This window comes from Equus przewalskii, chromosome 5 (assembly GCF_037783145.1).
Source record: "Equus przewalskii isolate Varuska chromosome 5, EquPr2, whole genome shotgun sequence".
Taxonomy (NCBI): domain Eukaryota; kingdom Metazoa; phylum Chordata; class Mammalia; order Perissodactyla; family Equidae; genus Equus; species Equus przewalskii.
In genome coordinates this window covers 60706883-60723162 of record NC_091835.1, presented here as the reverse complement: position 1 = coordinate 60723162, position 16280 = coordinate 60706883, and the positions used below count along the sequence as shown (strand labels likewise).

The 16280-nt window shown below is 38.5% G+C and overlaps 1 protein-coding gene across 33 annotated transcripts in view; it reads right to left on the bottom strand.

The window, feature by feature from the left end:
- The window catches only part of CNTN1 (contactin 1), a 347842-nt gene extending 336854 nt beyond the window's left edge, over window positions 1-10988 (bottom strand). For 15 of the 33 annotated variants that reach the window (XM_070619415.1, XM_070619424.1, XM_070619425.1 and 12 more), the window contains exon 1: window positions 10631-10798. The gene's annotated coding sequence lies outside the window, so the exon portion shown is untranslated. The other 18 variants (XM_070619414.1, XM_070619426.1, XM_070619412.1 and 15 more) reach the window with 11 other exon arrangements.
- Window positions 10989-16280: the final 5292 nt, after the last annotated feature.

Here is a 16280-nt window from a genome sequence, read left to right as displayed (position 1 = left end):
AGAAAGTGATACATAGGCCATGATCATAAATTGAAAGTTTCAATTTTTAAACATGTCAATTGTGCTCAAATTGATTTGTAGATTGAATGGCATCCTAATAAAATTCCAAGAAAAATTTTTTGGAAATTATCAAGCTGACTTTGAAATTTATATAGCAAGGCGAAGAGTCAATAATAGTCAAGACAAACTTAAAGAATAACCAAGCTGGAGAGACTGCTTTAGCAAATATTAAGCCATATTTTAATCTACAGTAATTAAGACTGTGTGTATGGGCACAACGATAGACAAATAAACCTGTGAAACAGAATAGAAAGTCCAAAACCAGGCCTGCCCATACATAATTCTTACTTATGACAAAGATAACATTGCTAAACAGTGGGGAAAGGATACTCTTTTCAATAAATGTCTCTGGATCAATTTTAAATCTATATAAGTAGGAAAACAAAACTCAAATCACACACAAAAATCAATCCCAGATAAAATGTAAAACAATATAGTATCTGGAACACAATACAGAAAAATATCTCCATGACTTGGAATAAGGAAAGATTTATTAAACAAGACAAAAAATACTAACTATGGACTATATTCAAGCTGAGAATATCTGTTGACAAAAGATAACATTAAGAGGGTAGTAAGGCAAATCATAGAGTGGGAGAAGATATTTGCAAATATTTTCTAAGGGTTCAAATTCAGAACATGTAAGGAAGCTCCTGTGAATCAATAAGGAAAAGACAGACAACTTAACAGTATAATGGACAAAACTTTTGAATGGCACTTCAAAATAGCCTATTCAAATGGCCAAAACATGGCCATTATTAATTATTCTTATTAATGAAGGAATTTCTTCTTATTAACAAAGGAATTACAAATTAAAACCATTATTAGATATCAATCTCCATACATTCCCACCCAGTAAAAGAGTTTAAGTTAAAAAAATATTAATACCAAGTGTTGACAAAGTTAAGGAGCAACTTGAAATCTCACACACCATAGGCTGGATTGGAAATTGGCTCAAACACTTGGGAAAAAGTAGCAATTTCTAGTCAGCGTTAGCCTATGACTCAGCAATTTTAATCTTAGGTCTAGCTTAACAAAAATGCATATACATACATGTGCCACAAAAGACATGTACAAGAATGAGTGTTCATAGGAGAACTACTGGTAATAACACAAAACTGGAAAGAACCCAGAGGTCCAACAAGTAGAACAGATACGTACGTTTTGGAGTATTCATAGAATGGATTTCCATAGAGAAACACAAATGAATTATTGTTACATGCAAAAATATGGATATATCTCACCAAAAAGGTTGAGCAAAAGAAAGGTGATGCAAACAAATGCATACTGTATGATTCTCTTTATGTACATTTCAAAACCAGGCAAAACTATTCTATGGTCTTGAAGTCAGAATAGTGATTACCTTTGGGGAAGCGCAAGGTGGTAGCCACTGGGAGGGGATGGAAGAGGGGTTTTTGGGGGTGCTGATAAGGTTCTTTATCCTGAACTGAGCGTTGATTTCATGGGTATAAATACTTTGTTATAGCTCATTGAGCTGACCTTTTTCTGTTCACTTTTCTGTTATTCTTTAATTAAAAACTTTTAAAAAAAGTAATACAACACTTTACTGAAAGTAAATGTCTTAGTTTCATCACCATTCAACTTATGCATAAATCAAAACATGAAAATAACTTTTTGGGGAAAACTGGGTCAATTTTCTAGTACCAAAAGAGTTGCTATAATCTCTAAAATATATAGGCAAACCAAAGAAAAATACAGTAAATCAATCCATCAGGTATTTTAAAAGATTTTTAACTAAAATATATTTCGTTTAATATATGCGATAGGAATTTTTATCTGGTATAAAATTTTGTTATACAAATTGAGTCTCAAACTGGAATATTATAAATATTGTTTATAATATCTTAGCAGGCAATCTTCCCTGTTACAGACAGCAAATCTGTGCTTTCAGTAACCATGACAATTAAATACTATCAGATTAGATGTCTTAGCATAGAATTACTGTTTATGATTTGTGATGTCAGGAAGTAAAATCAGGGCAGAAAGGCGTAAAAACTTCTGATGCTTAGTTCAAAGTTAAAATAATGAATTTTTAAATAGCACATTGTTATTGCTTAATCTATGTTTGGGAAACTGTCCCATGTAAATTACTGTAGAGGAAGACCATTTTCCTTGTGAGAGATTCACAAATAAAACAAATGGTCTAGGGATAGATACTGGTCACTAAAATGGAGACAATATTCTTGGGGGGGTAAGGAAGATTGGCCCTGAGCCAACATCTGTTGCCAATCTTCCTCTTTTTGCTTGAGGAATATTCTCCCTGAGCTAACATCTGTCCCAATCTTCCTCTACTTTGTTTGTAGGATGCCTCCACAGCATGATTTGATGAGCTGTGTGTAGGTCCATGCCTGGGATCTGAACCCATGAACCCCAGGCTGCCGAAGTGGAGTGCCTGAACTTAACCACTACACCACTGGGCTGGCCCCTAAAATGGAGACAATTTAAATTGTGACTAGCAAAATACTAAAACCAAATATCATGGAGAGGCAGAATAATACAGTGATTAATAATATAGGCTTAGGAGTTAGATACCTGCTTGTGAACTTCCAGCTGCTCTGATCATTAGTTTTTTAATATCCCTAATTTTTCTCATCTGTAAAATGGTAAAAATAATAAATAAAATCCACTTTACTGGGTTTGGTTATGAGATATCACATGCAACACGTTCAAAACAATGCCCAGCACAGAGTGAACACTCAATAAATGGTTGTTGTTAGTAATTGAAGTGTGTTTATAGAGAAGACATTGTCTGCACAAGAAAAATCAGTCTTATATCTTAGTGTTTTTAATTCTCAAACTAGCCTAGATCAGTGCTCTAGGTAAGTAACCATCTATTTTTCATAAATTTCTTTTTCAACACCTGCACTCTTTCTTAAAAACATATTTCACTCATTTGATTCTCCAAGATTGTATAGACTATATACTAAGCTAAATTGAAGAGTTGAATATTGTCTACTTAAGAATATATAGTAAAAGTATTTTAATAATTCTAGGGAAAAAAAAGAGAAGGGAAGGGACATTTTACTTGTGGTCAAAAATAAAAAGAAATATCCTCTAAAGTAAAACAAAGTACAAGTGTAATATGAGTGTGTGTAACTATGTGTGTGTGTGTGTGCGTGTGTATATATATATATAGGCTAAATAATCAATCAATTAAATAAACACAAGAATTTAAAATATGGGGCTGGCTCCATGGCCAAGTGGTTAAGTTCGCACGCTCCACTGCGGTGGCCCAGGGTTCGGATCCTGGGCGTGGACATGGCACCACTCATCAGGCCATGTTGAGGCAGCATCCCACATCCCACAACTAGAAGGACCTGCAACTAAGATATACAACTATGTACGGGGGTGGGGGGGGTGGGGAGGGGAGTTTGGGAAATAAAGCAGAAAAAAAAAAAAAAGGTTGGCAACAGTTGTTAGCCCAGGTGCCAATGTTTAAAAAAAAAAATCAAAAAAAAAAAGAATTTAAAATATGTGTAAAACAAAAATTGCTGTCAGTTGGTTTCTTCTCAGATTATTAAAAACCAAAGCAAAAATATATAGGTATTAGTGCGGTGAATTTTTACTAGATTGTTCAGGATTCTCAGTGGGTTATTAATATTAAGACCAATGTCCTTGATGCCCCATGACTGAGTGGTTAAGTTTGTGTGCTCTGCTTAGGCGGCCCACCCAGGGTTTCACCAGTTCGAATCCTGGGTGCAGACCTAGCACTGCTCATCAGGCCATGCTGAGGCAGCGTCCCACATAGCACAACCAGAAGGACCTACAACTAGAATATACAACTTTGTACTGGGGGGCTTTGGGAAGAAGAAGGAAAACAAACAGAAAAAAAGAAGATTGGCAACAGATGTTAGCTCAGCTGCCGATCTTTAAAAAAAAAGGCAGTCTCAAAGACCAGTGTCCTTGACTTGGACAGAAGGGTGGTCAGCATCCCTCAGTGTGATGTTTTGGCTAACATTTTGGCAAACATGCAACTATGAGTAAGATTACCTTACTTCTTGTCCAGATTTGCCACTAATATGATCTTAGACAAATGACTTACTTCTCTGATCTTGTTTCTTTATCTGTAAGTGTGGATAATCACGCCTTTCCATATAACTTTCAGAATTGTTGCAAAGGATCAAAAAAGGTTATCCACGTAACCATGCTTTGTAAACTTCTGAAGATGACACCAATGGAAGACCTTTTATTGAATGAAGAAAAGGGAGATTAATTTTGCCAATATTTAGTTTCAACACAGCTAAATTTATATGTCTACATTATCCATGTAACTATACACTTCTTCCTCCTTCCAAAATGTAGAATTATTTACAAGAGAATTACCTACTGATTTAGCATTTTGGAATTATTCAATGTCCTAGGCATGGTATTCATTACCAAATTGCTTTTAAAGGGCTCTCTTTCATCTATCTCGTATAAATCACAAAACCAGGAAGTCAATTCTTGAAAAATTGTGAAGATTGACATAGCTTCTAGTTTCTGTATGTTGGTTTCCAAGGTAGAGACATAAATCCTTAATTTGTTGAAATCTTAAAAATGAGTTAGTCTTAACCTGCTTTTATTCATTTCTTCAGAAAATATTTATTATCAACTACATGTCAAGGCTGAACACAAAAAGGAATAAGGCATGGTCTCTATCCTCAAGGGCTTACAGCGGGAGTAACAGACAAGCAATCAGTTACAACACAGGGTAGTAAGTGCTATTGTTGGGGTATCCACATTTTCTTATGCAAGCACTGAGTAAGGGCTCCAATCTCAGCCTGGAAGTTCAGGGAAGTCCTCCTAGAGAAGGTGGCAGCTGACCTGAGCCTTGAAGAGTTTAGGCAGATCAGTTACAGGGCAGACAAGGAAACAGGTCATTTCTGGAAGAGAAGAGAATATGGAAGGGGAGTGGAGTTTGGGGAAAGAGAGGAAAAACATGACGTATTGGGGAAATGCAAACAGTTCTGTGTGACTGGCATTGTGGGAGATTGGAGATGGAAGAGACCAGAATAATAAGAAAAGGAATTTAGACAAGTAAATAGGGACCATTTAACAAAGGACTTTAGGTGCAACGCAAAGGACTCAGGGCATTATTATGGAAAAAAAGGGGGCAGGGCTCTATCAAAAGATTTTCAGCAGAGGAGTCACCTGATGAGACTGGTTTTAGAAAGATAACTTTGGTTATATTGTGAACAATGTGCTTGAGAAAAAGACTACAAGAGAGCAGGACTGAAGTAGGGACTCTGAACTCTGAATATCCTCATTTTCTACACAAGAAACAAAGACTTAAAGAGATTAAGTAATTTGCCCCAAATCACACAGTGTGTAACTGGCGGAGCTGGGTTTCATGCAAAACTCTGCGTAACTCTAACCCACGTACTCTTAAGGACCAGGGCAACTGCCTCTCAAAGAAGAAACCAATGTGGTCAACTCTAAGCCTTTAGAGAGTAGTAACAAATAAAACAGTACAGGAAAAGTGATGAAACAGTCAGGTCTACATCATCAAAATCAAGAACAGGGGTGAGCAATTATTCAGTGAATTAAGGACCATCTGGATAATCCTGGCAAAAGCAGATTTAGCGCCTGAGTCATTCAGATAATTGTGCAAACAATGTGCCCTGCTCTGGCTGAGTAACCTGGTCATTAATATCTTCCACAGTATGTTTTGCCCTGTGGCACTTTTGAAATGGACAGTAGTAGCTCAGAAAGAATTAAAGTCCCATTCACTTCATGGGAAAGCCACATAAATAATAACGGGATCTTAATAGACTGAGAGGGTATTTTATATGTCCCCAGGAGCCATTGCACACAGCGATAGATACATGATATACGTAAGTCAAATACCGCTTCAAAGAAGGCAAGAAGTTCTGCAGTCGCACCTCAAATGTGTGTTTTTATATTCAATTCTTTGTCAGATAGGAGAGAGTTTCCTGAGCATTACAGCAATGAGAAATACTACTGCCAATAGATTTATAGGTTAAGCTACAGGAAAGTTACACGTTTCTGTATGTCCAAAAACTTAAAAAATAAACAGCAAAAAAACAAAGTGAGGAAAATTTCCAGTATTCAATAGATTTTTTTTATTAAATATGAAGAAAATATGAGCACCTCAATAAAGAGTCAAATAAAATACACAAATTAAGAAATACAAAGAGCCAATGAACATGAAAATATTTCTCAAACTCATCCAAAATCATAGAAACACAGCTTAAAAGAATAACTAGTTATACAACTTCTACTAGCAACATAGTCACAATTTTTTTATACACAATACCAAGCATTAATGAGAATTTTCCAAATTGGTTTATACTGAGTATCAACTTGTGTATAAACTTTTTGCTGGGGCAATTCGGCAATAAGCATTAGGAGTCTGGAAATATTTATATGTTTGACCTGGTAACATCTAAGAAGTTATTGTAAGGAAATGGACAGAAATGCAAGGATTAATGTTTATTTATGTTCATTTCCATAAGCATAAAAAAACCAGAAACAATCTAAAGGCTCTAGATAAAAGAATATTTGACAGCCATAAAAAATGATTAGTAAGAATATTAAATGAAATAAATGAATGTTTATGGTATTTTAAGTGGGAAAAAAGCTAAATACAAAAATGAATATTCACTCTAATTCCAAATCTGTAAATTTAAAACACCTATGTATATTCACAGAAATGAAACTTGAAGGTTGAGAGTAGATCTCTCTGCATGGTGGAATTTTCTTTTACTTTCAATTTTTTCTGAGTTTTCCTGTATTTCCTTATAATTATAAAAATGTAATCCTAAAAGTAATGTTAAATGGGTATGTTTTGAATGTAATTTTACACAATAGTTCACTCATATACCATAACGAAGTAACGCCCTATCCTCTTCCTGCTATATTTTCAAGGCCACACAACTGGTAAGTCCTATTCTCATGATTTGAACCCAAGTGTTCTTGCTCCAAAGTCAGTGCTCTTTAAGATATGAAGCAAAGCACAGTAGAAGTTTCAAAGCAGAGTAGAACCAATCATGAAAATTAAAAATACATTATACCAATAAAAATATGTGGCATCTTAGATTGAAGCAGAGAGACTTAAGCACTGGGGAATTTTATAAATTGCCTACTGCACCAATCCAGGTGTACAATGACAGATGAAACTGGTATTGGGGTAAACAGAGAAAGATATAAATTAGAGTTGAGAACAAAAATGAATAAGTTACTGAATAGATGGTAGGTATTTGGAGGTAGAGGAAAGGAAATCTAAAAAAAACCCTAATCACAAACCAGAAAGCCTGGAAAATTGTAGTATCCTTTGCTAAAAGCCAGTTTAAGGATGACAACTATTGATGGAGAAAAAACAAAAAAACACAGTTTTCACTATATAAATTATCATTACTGTAAACAGTACTTCTACTCCTAATAGCTATTATTTATGAGTAATTACTATGGGCCAGCCCTATTTTAAATGTGTTACATGAATTGTCTCACTTAATACTCAAAGAAAAAATCTCACAAAAACTCTGAGGTAAGCACAATTAGAACCCCCAATTGACATACTGATGTTCACTTATCTGCGTAATAATATATAAATACTTATACATGTATGCTTCCTTCCAAAGCTTGTGCTCTTAGCCACTAGGAGAGTATTTTGGAATGGCTAATTGGGAAGAGATTAGGAATGGAAATCCAGAAGGAGAATTTTTATTTCCAATAAAATAAATTGTCATCAACTTGGGGGATTCCTTTGAAAGCTAGAGACAGGAAAAGGAGGTAAAAGGACACAAAGAATGGCGGGTTAGAAAAAGCAACAGAAAAATTATGACAGATCATTGTGGTATCAAGAAGTAAAATTTCAAGGAAGAAATGGACAATATGGAAAATGGCAGACCAGAAGGGAAAAAAAATAAACAATACACCAATTAGAAAAACAAACATTGGACTCAAAGAAGAAGAGCTTACAGATGACTCAGAGAGGACAGGTTCTGTGATATGACACAGGCCATGGCCAATTTACGTGTAGAAATGGGCGGAAATGGAAATGGATGGACATTGTTGATTTCTTCTTTCATAAGGCAATTACCCAGCATGTTTTGCCAATTAATAGGGAAATGTGAATTGTCTATCCTTCAACTTGGTCTCTAGTTAGTCTCAAGGGACACAAGTTATGAGAGAATATGTAGAAAAACTTGTACATAGTCACAACCCCTATTAGAAAATCGAATCATTCTGTGGAAGGATACGTGGAGGGATACCTCATGTCATCCATCACTCCTCATGGAGAGAATAATCGAGCCAAAAGAAGTTTCCAAAAGTAGTTCCCAACACATAGCTGTCTATCAATAAATAGATTATCCCCAAGTCATTGTTGTATCCATCCAAACAATTCCATTTGATGATGCTTCCTCAATAAGAATCTTTGAGCCTACTTAGGACAACTGTGTTCAGAAGTGGAGTACACAAAAATGTAGGTCATAGTCTTTTTATGCAAAGTATTTCCTGTCTAATTAGAAAACAAATCAGACACAAATAAGGGTTAAGCAACAAAATAAGACCGTCTGAATAACTGAATAACCTGGGCCTATATAGTTACTGGTATCAATATTGACCAAATTTTCCTACTAGGACCAAAAATCGTGGGAAGCTGAAGTATTCCATTTCAGGGAAAACTGCTATGTAATAAAATTCACAGTAGGTTGATGGAATATTAGGGTTGAAATAGCGCATTTTTGGAAAACTTTAAGCAAATTACTTGTGTCCTCTAAATCTTAGTTTTCTCATCTAGGAAAACGGAAAAGTGATCATTAGGATTAAATAATTCCAGGCACTGGGAAAAAGAAATGCACGTACATCTATAAAAGAAAGTCCACTAGTACCAATAGATATGATATGAAACAGCGGCACAAGTTTAAATATCAGGTCCACAAGTAAAATTTGTACGAGGAAATATATCAAAACTACCCCTCAAGGTTCTAAGGGCCCCTTAGTTCTACATCCTGTAAAGTGGGTGGATCCTTTTCTTCCAGACCCCCACATGCTGCTAGCTAATTTACCATCCAAATAAAACAAGCAACTCAGGTACAGGCACCAGCAAACTATTATGCTCTGATGAGTTTAATAAAATAACCCAGAGATAATGTGCATTTATTTGATATGTGTGTTAGATTTCAGGCTGGTAAGGTTCATATGTACACTGTGAAGCAGTGAAATGAAGGGAAATGGATGAAGATCCAACAACATTCTAAGAATGTAATCAAAAGATATTTGGAAATGCTGATCTTCATGGGCATTACAGAAACATTATTTCATGCAGGGATTCCTCAGTCTGAGTTCATCTTCTCCTGCTGTTCACCCAATGGAGAATTTGATTCCCTTTTGTCCCTCCCACTCAGTGCTTGCAGAATGCTTCAGAAGCCCAAGGCAGCCCGCTCAGAGCAGGCAAACAGGGCTGGGTGTGCAGGAGCTATATATAGCGCCACCTTGGAGATGTGCACACACAAGCACACGTACGAATGCCCATGCTGGATTTGGCATGAATAAATGAGAAAAGGTTGCAGTTCTCCCCTCGCCCTCTTTCCCATCACCCCAATTTTTCAGCAATTTTCAAAGCAGGGTGCCATCAGTCCCCGAGAGAGATGCAATTTCTCTGCAATTCTTCTGCCTACTGCTTCCAGCAGTCTGACTCCAGCAGGAACCGGCACTGGGCCAACACCTACTACCCAGATGCGGTCACCCAGGGAGGCTGCTTTGCAGCCTCTGGGAGTCCATCGGGACACAATTGCTTGACTTTCTGGGAACCCCCGAGGATAAACCCACCTTTTAGAAACTAGGCGAGAAGGTGGTTTCCAATAGCCAACGCCAGGTTAGGGGGGAAGAAGCGAAGCCCTCGCTGTCTGTCCCCTACTCAGTCTGCCGCAGACAGGCGAGAAGGGCCCGCGTCTTCTCAATAGAGACGTAATTAATTGGAAAAGGCCCTTCCACCGAGTTGCAGGATTTTTCCCCCAGCCCCCACTCCCAAAGGGAGCCAGTTCTTAACCGAGCGGCCAGGGGACAAACAAGTGCCTTCTTTCCCTGAGCGCAATCATTCCCAGTTTTTTCAGGGATGCGCTAGAGTCTAGACGCCAGGTAGGAGAGGGAAAATGAGGAGGTGCGGACAGGCGTGGGGAGGAGGAGCTCTTCCCGATTTAGGAAGACCTGAGGGTTCCCGGCTGCTGACATGTCTGCTCCCCCAGACCCTCCCTGCCGGCTCGACATGGCATCCCTTGGGCAAGTCACCGGCGGTGGCGGCGGAAGCCTCTGGGAGGAAAGTTGACGAGATACACAGGGGCTCGGTCCCCACTCCTAGGGCACTGCCGCCCTGCCCGCCTGCCACCCCGGGCTCCCGCATCCCTCACCCCTCTTTCCGAGCACCCAGACAACCTCCACCTCAGTCCTTCCTTCCGTACCTCACAACGAGAGCTGCGGCGACCACCAGAGGTTTGGGGGTGACGAGGGCGGGGCGGGGCTGGGGGAAGGGGAAGGGAGGCAACAGTAGCCTGAAAATACGCATTCTTTATTCTATCGGCCAAAAAGGAAAAGTCCTGCCTCCTACCTGTTCCCTGCTCCTGCTCGCCTCGGCGCGGCACAGCTGGACCATAACCTACAGGTTTCCCACTTCCGCTGCAAACACCTGAGAGCGCATCTCCCCACCCGGCGCCCCTCCTCGCCCCAGCCGAGCCCACCCTAGCTACTTGACAGCAAAAGCCCGGCCTTTTAGAGCGGTTATTGGAGCGCGGGGAGAGCTGGGCGGAGGCCGGAGAGAAACCTGCGTCTTTGATTGGACAGGCGGGGTGCCACTCTCACCCCAGGATCTCGGCTTGCTGCGGACTGGGGTAGCTGCTAAACCCAACTGCAAAGGGTCTGTGCATTCCCTGGAACCAAATCCTGCTGCTACTGGATCAAGGACCCCTAAGAGGAGGGAAACTGGTTTGATGACTTGTCATCTGAGACCCCAAGAGGGAGGGAGGGGCCAGGCATAACCAGACACCCAGCACTTTCCAGAGCTTCCCTGAAGGGACCATCTGCTCTGGGAGATTTGACAGGCGAAAATATCAAGAGCAGTTCCTCTGTAGAGAAGCACGCCCTTCGTTAAGAATGGAGCAGAATGGAAAATGCATATACTTACATGAAAAAAAAAATCACAGGGAAAAAAATGTGAGGGTTTTATTTGTTTCAAATTCCCATTTTTGTTCAACTGTAACATGGCAGTTTTCCCTGTGGGGAAAAGGTTGAAATGCTTATTCTGTAGTGCAGAGAGACGGCAAAATATCCCCTGGTTGAAACAGCCTTTTAAAAGGGGAAGCGTTGCATTCATAACCTCTCAAGAAAGAGTAAAGGAAGGAAATAAGACCAACCTTCATAAGAGACTAGCTTTGGGCAGTTTATCTGGTGGCAGAAGTCTTAAAATAATCACCACCATACTAACCGATAATCAATCTGTTCCCTTTCTACTGATATTAATACATCATTCCTATCGTGCTCAACCCCCAAGGCTGCAGAGGATGTATAAGTCAACTCAAACCTAGGTGATCCCAAGCCTGCATTTTAGGTGAAGGAGGATGAGGGTAAAACAACTTTATGCCCATCTTCCATCTCTGCCATTTGTCCGGGTGGTATTAGGAATCTGTGGAATTCAAGGGATTTCTTAAATGGGGGGAAATGATAGAAAGATCACAAGTAACAGGGGGTAAGGAGGTGTCTTATTTCAGTGCCATATAAGGAGACAATCTCCTCCCTCTCAGACTGCCTCCTTTCTGCAAATAGCCAAGTTCTTCTTCCCCTAAATTAAGTAACCATCTCAACTAGTGCTGAGCATGACACAGCTCCCACTCTCAAAGAGCTTATGGTAGACGTGGGTCACTGGACAACTGTTAGAGAAGATGACGTTATTAAATGCTAGTAATTGTAGGCTCGTAGCTTAGTGCTTATGGTTCTTATTACTATTAGCCCAGATTCTTCATAAAATGTTCTTTTCATAAAATCGGAGGAATCAAACTAATGTATTTGGAAGTGGGAAGAGACCCAAGAGATAATTTATAGAGTATAGATATGACTCTTATGCTGGGAACTCACTTATCAAAACCCCATCAGTCATGTTTCTACATAATATGCTCATTAGTCTTGCACCTCCACCCCAGGCACGCACACCAATTGTTCCATGGAATTGACAATCATTCATGACTTAGTGCATTCACTGAGCACTTGTTCTGTTCCACATCCTGTGTTAGGTGCTAAGGAAATAAACAAGAATAATATATTGAACTTGTTAAAGAGGGACTGAGGAAGCATTTAAGATAGCAAAACATTGTAGTAGCGAATGGGTATTTTCAACTGTCACATCTTTTGGTTTCTAAGCATAGATTATTTTGAGTCACAATGAACTCCAGGAGACCCTCCTCTACATTTAAGCAGTGAGAAGGTAAAGTATCAATGAAAGAAAATGAGCACTGAAGTTGGCACAGAAGTTGAAGTTGGAAGTCAAAAGAATACTAAAGAAATCTCTGCCATCTTCATTCTTTCATTCCTTCATTCATTCCTTCAACAAATATCACTATTGTAAACACAGAGATGAATGAGATAGGAAAGCTCTCATGGAGCATATTCTTTATTCTTCAAACAGACAATGTTACTTTGTGTATTTACCGATATAATTACAGCTTTGTGAGTTTGAGTATATGTATGCACACACAGATCACACACAACTTGGGAAAAGTATTATGATAATTATAATTTCTTTCTGGTCATCAAGCACCTCGTATATTTTTAGATAAAGCAAACTGTCTCGAGGTTATTGCTTATTATCTCAGAGAGCAAAACCTGCATATCAGTTCCTGGAATATATATATTCTTATGTGTATGAATACATCAAAAATATTTGCTGCGGAGCCTTTCACATTTTCCAAATCACTTTCAGATACAATCCCCTCTTTGTTCTTAAGTAAGCAGGAAAGTCATCGATAGCCCCATTTCACAATTGAGGAAACTGAAGTAACCAAAGAAATATATTCCTTATGAAGTAAAGGTAATAAAAAAATAATTGTGTCTCTAATGCTTGGCATGTAGGGGGCAATCAATATATACTTATTGATATGGTTTATGAAATGTGAGAGTTTGAAAACATTAAAAACCATCAAGTTCCACCCATTATTCTGTGAAGGAGAGGATCAGACATTATGATTGCCCAAGGTCATGTATCTAGTTAGGGGCAAACCTGAATCTAGAATCCAGATCTTAGGGCTACTCATTCATCATTTTTCCCCACCACAATGAGTAATAACTTTTTCTGGCACCTCTTCCAGCAGAGTTCTTGCCTCTTTTCCTCCCTGAACCACCCAGCCTTTTGAAGTTTTCAGGACTGGCCCAATGGTGTACCCCTCTTCCAGTATTTATAAAAATATATGAAAGCATGCCTCTTTAATTAGAAAGTAAGCAGGGAGTAATCAGTAGCTGAGACTCAACCTGCTTGTAAGTTTGGGGTCTGCTTCATGCGATTGGGATCAGATTAATTGGAGCTAGAGTTGAGATACGAAGAAAGCTGATGGAAATGAGTGGCCAGCTAGATAGGTTGCCTCTGGTACATACTGTCCCTAAAGTGAGGAAGAAGAGAACTGCAGAAACGTTAGTCAAAATTCCCCATATCTGACAGGCTGGTATATAACTTATTTGCAAATCTTCAAAGAAACTGTAGGAAAATTTCCTTGTTCCCTGGATGGCTCTGATTCCCTAATCACACAGAGTCCCATAGCACAGCTTTTTGAGCATTACATTGCTAAACTTCTCTTGGCCCTATTATTGAATTCTCCTGCCATCCCCTCTTTCCTCCACCCTGCATTGGCTCTCATTCTTTAACATTCCAATTTCTTCCAACCAGTGATTAAATCTCAGTGAGAGGAAAGGAAACTACAGCAACAGTACAGCTTTCCACAGCATGTATTCCTTTTCTTTCTCCTCTGCTCCACCCACCATTTCCTCACTTCAGAGCTTCCCAGGAGAACAGTTGCTAACACAGCCTGACATAGCAAAGGGGGAGAGTAAAGAAAAAGGAGCTTTTCCAATCAAAATTTCAGGCTAAACTTAATACAGCAGAAAGACAACAGAGGCTCTGCCCACCAGTTTGAAGGGAGTCATGCTAAACCCAGCCTGCAGCATCTGAAAGATCGCATCAGCCCACTGACCTAGCTTTTACATAGCCAACTGGGAATGCAGGCAAAGGGATGCACACACACGCGCACACTCACACTCTCTCTCTCTCTCTCAGTACCACGTGGCTGGAAAAAGAAGCAGGGAAGATAGTTTTCAAATACTAAATACTGGAAATACAGTCAACAGCAGCAGCTTGCAATTCACCCAGAGCCACTGCTATCATTTTGGAGATAAAGAGTAAGATTAGAATTCCTTTTGTTTTTCAGTGACTGCTGTGCACCAAAATGGCAGGTTTACAAAAAAGCTACATGCTAATATTGCAAGTATACCTTCACAAAGATTCCATTGTTTCATAGTAGAATCCACTAATTCTTTTTAATATTGCCCCATTTGCATAACAGAAATTGATATGTAATATAACAAAAGGGGAAGTTACTCCTTAGCTCATAGCTAATATGTCCTCCAAATTCTTTCAACTCGTGGAACTCATGGGGAGCAATGTTCAATTCAGTTGTTAAAGTGTAGCTTCTGTCTCTGTTATTCACGGAGAATAATTGGCAATCGGTTACTATTAGTGAACTCCCAATGTCAATTTTAATTAACATGTCCTTCCCCTTCTTTCCTAACTGTTGTCATAGACACTGAAAATTCCATTTTTTGAACATGTCTTTGGAATGGTGGATACTTTCATCATCTGGAGTGGACATAGGACAGGACATTAGAAGACCTTTGTTCTTCTCAAGACTAGTAAATAGCTGAGAGGATAGGGACAGGACTGTAAATCTCAGTTTCCTATGCCATAAAATGAGGGGCAGAGTTACACAAAACTATTTCCTACAATATGACATCAGCATCTTTATAAAAGGTCATCTACCCAAACAGACATCCAACCCCCAAAACAACTGAAAGAAGCAAGAGAAGAGGAATAGGCAAAAGAATTTGTCCATTTCATCCAAATTTTCAAATCTATTGACCTAAGGTTGTTCATGATCTCCCTTATTATATATTTAACATCTCTTGGATCTGTATTTACCATCCAATTGTCATTCTTGATATTGATAAATTGTGGGTTTTTTCCCTTGTCAGTTTTCCAGTGTTTAGAAATATTATTAATCACTTCACATATCAATTCTGGCTTTGTTATTTTGTTCTAATGTATGTATATTTTCTATTTTATTGATTTCTGCTCTTATTTCTATTATTTCCTTCCTCTTACTTTACTTTGTTTTTTGATTTGGTGTTCTTCTCTATTCTTGAGATAGAAGTAGATATCATTGATTTTTCAGGCTTTGTTCTTTTTTAATATTTATCACTAAGGCTATAATATTTTCTCTAAGTAGTGCTTTGGTGCTTCTGACAAGTTCTAATATGTCTTATCTTCATTATCATTCAGTTCAAATATTTTCTAATCTCTGATTTTCTTTTTTAACCCAAAGATTATTTGAGTGCATTGCTTAATTTATAGTCACTTAGGGTTTTAATACTTATCTCTTTGTTTTAGAATTTTAGTTTAATTTTATTTTTGCCAGAAAAATACTCTAAAAGTATTTCAATCTGATTTGTTGGAGCTTTGTTTACTATGTAAAATTTGTATTTTTAGTATATGTCCCATGTACTCTTAAAAAGAACATGGAAATTCAGTATCCAGTAATAGAAAAGTAGCTACTGTTGAACAATCCATCCTATAGATACAAACTATAAGCTCTGGCTAAAAAGAAAAAGAAAACACCTACTTGAGGGCACTAGAGAACAACCAAAAGCAGGCAGAATCTGAAAAGGTGTCTAGACGGGGAAAAAGGAAATGGCAGAGGGTGAGTTTTCCATTTATACAGCTTTAACCTTGAGGAAAGGTGCCAGCAGATTCCAAACGAGATGGATAAAGCTTAAAAATGTCCTTCTGACTTGAAAAACTCAAGGATAGAGTTCCATATAATGATAGAAGACAGAAAATGAGACAGGGCAATCCCAAAAAAGAGAGATCCAGAAAGGAAGAGTCCTCAGTTCAGAGTATAAACTCAATCCAAATCTCAAGCTGAAATGCCTTCCTGAAATGCTCTTCC